The 2,636-nt window shown below is 40.9% G+C and overlaps 1 pseudogene; it reads left to right on the top strand.

Moving 5' to 3' along the window:
* The first annotated feature begins 856 nt into the window (after positions 1-856).
* On the top strand, positions 857-928 carry LOC121994417 (annotated as a pseudogene).
* Positions 929-2,636: the final 1,708 nt, after the last annotated feature.

The raw sequence follows: 2,636 nt of genomic DNA on the forward strand, positions 1-2,636 counted from the left end.
CACAGTTCGTCCGCTCCTCAGCTCGATGCAGTTGCAGTGTTCCACTGGGTTTATATCTGGCTTCCCTGGAAATGTTCCCTGTGCTCTTGAGATGGACTGGGCTATCTGGGTTATCTAGCTGTCTTGCATCTTTTGATGTTTCTCAGAATTTTCCATTCTATGAGTTAACAGTTTGATCTCATTCTTCATCTCTTTTTGCTCTGAGAGAGCTTCTTCAAGTATCTTTTCAATTATGGACAATTGTGAAGGTTGCTGTTGAAAAGTCTGTTGTCCAGACAAGTAGCCCTGCTGCCCAGGTGAGTAGCTCTGTTGTCCAGGTTGATAGCTTTGTTTTGCTGGCCCTTGGTCCTGATTGTTTCGGTATGAGAAGTTTGGATGATTCCTCCAACCTAGATTGTATGTGTTGGAGTACGGATTGTTTAGTCTTTAGTTGTAGCTGACTATCGCATCACACTGCTCAAATTGGTTTATCTGTGCTTGTATTGGCCCTAGGGGGCAAGTATCTTGAGCATGATCTGTACTTCCGCAAGTTTCACAAACACAAACTATCGCATTGGTCGTGTTGTTGTTATTTCCCATGGCCTCAAACTTCTTGGTTAGAGCATCTAGCTTTGCAGACATGAGAGTGACTACATCTACGTCGAATTTTCCTGACGCTTTTATTGGATTCCCTGAGAAAGAGCCACCAGATCTTTCTGATGCCCACTGATGGTGATTCTGTGCCACATTCTCTATAATCTCTTCTGCTTCATCAAGGCTCTTGTTCATCAGTGCTCCCCCTGCTGCAGAATTGAGGGATACCTTCATGTGATAGTTGATTCCATTATACAAGGTGTGTAGAACCAACCATTTCTCAAGGCCATGATGGGGGCATTGTCTTAGCATACTTTTGAACCTGTCCTAGGCTTCAAATAATAATTTTGAGTCTATCTGTTTGAAGCTTGCGATCAAATTCCTCATATGAGCAGTTTTGCTTGGTGGATAGAATTTGTCCAGGAATTTCTGCTCACACTGCTCCTAGGATGTAATGCTGTTTGTTAGAAGGGAATTTAGCCACTGCTTGGCTCTGTCTTTCAGGGAGAATCCGAAAAGCAATAACCTTACTGATTCTGGAGGGACTCCGTTCACTTTCATGGTACCACAGATCTTATAGAAAAGCTCTAAATGGTGGTTTGGATCATCTTGTGGTGCTCCTCCAAATTGATTCTACTGAACCATGTGAATTACTGCAGGCTTGATTTCAAAATTGTTAGCTTCGATTGGCGGTCGAGTGATGCTAGACCGAACCCCTCGTGCATAAGGTGCTGCGTAATCCTTCAACAATTTATCAGCCATTTCTGAAGATTCTTGTACTGCTTGAAATGTTTTTTGAAGGTTTCTTCTTCTCAAGAAGGTCCTATCAATCTCTGGATCTAACGGTAGAAGTTGTCCTAAAAGATTAGCTCTTCGCATGCAAAAATAAAATATGGAATATAGTAAAGAAGAAGAGATGAAATAATATTATTTTTTTGGCATTTTAATAAAAAAGTAGAAGGTAAAGAAAAAGAAGAATAAAATTATTTATCTCTAAATGTAAAATATTAGAAAAAGGAAAGATAAAGGAAAGGAGAACAGAGTCTAGTCTAATCTAATATGATTAACACTAATGTTATAGACGCAGTCCCCGGCAACGACGCCAAAAACTTGTTACGATTCCGTAAGTGCATGGATTCGTCGTCAGTAATAAAGATTATCGATCCCATGAGGACTGGTTATAAGCACTAGTGATGACACACTTAGGATTACCTACACTATCGATGGTTGTAAGCAATCTAAGAAAAGAGATTGGGAAGCGGAAACGAGAACTAGCAACGAGAAGTAATCAACTTGGTTTATGAAGAGTTCTAGGAGTTTGGTTTCATTGTGGTGGTATTGATGTATCACATACTATCTTATACTCATTGTCCATCAGCATGCATTCACTGGAAGCTAAAGCAACTATCCTTAAGCACCAAACAAAGACGATCCCTATGAAATCCTGTTACGGTTAACCCCTATCACTAGGGCACCTCGGTAGATCACAAGGACGCAACTCCAATTGATGTTATTAAGGATAGAATTAAGAAGCTTAGTCTGGTCTCTTACTTTCTTGTGGAGGAGTCACCTCTCCTTTAAAGGAAGTACCCTAGATGTCCGTGAACGGGTTATCCCTGTCACTAGGGCCCCTCGAGTGTACAATCTAAGATATTCCCTCTACGAGGTTGGCAATTCCTACACAATCAATCAACATGATATAGAGATCGAGTAGTCAAAACAAAACAAGCGAAATCATCCAATGAATATAAGCATAATATGAGTCTTACATCAAAATCAATCCACAATTACTCCCTCATCCTAGAACAAGGACTATACTCCATAGACGCCGGAGAAAAATCCGAAGACATGGTGTATTTAAACATATAATTCTCAAACATGAAGAAAGAAAGAAGAAGTATGTTTATCCAACGACGACGAGTGATCTTTGGATCCAATCCTTTGCTTCTGGAGTTGATGTGGTGATGAAAGATCGCTGGATCGATGTCCTGGACGGCGTAGAACAGCACCAAAGTGATTCTCCTGTTAATGGCTTGCTTCCCGGCTCCCCCCTTGAGGAAAAG

Source organism: Zingiber officinale, chromosome 1B, assembly GCF_018446385.1.
Source record: "Zingiber officinale cultivar Zhangliang chromosome 1B, Zo_v1.1, whole genome shotgun sequence".
Classification (NCBI taxonomy): Eukaryota; Viridiplantae; Streptophyta; class Magnoliopsida; order Zingiberales; family Zingiberaceae; genus Zingiber; species Zingiber officinale.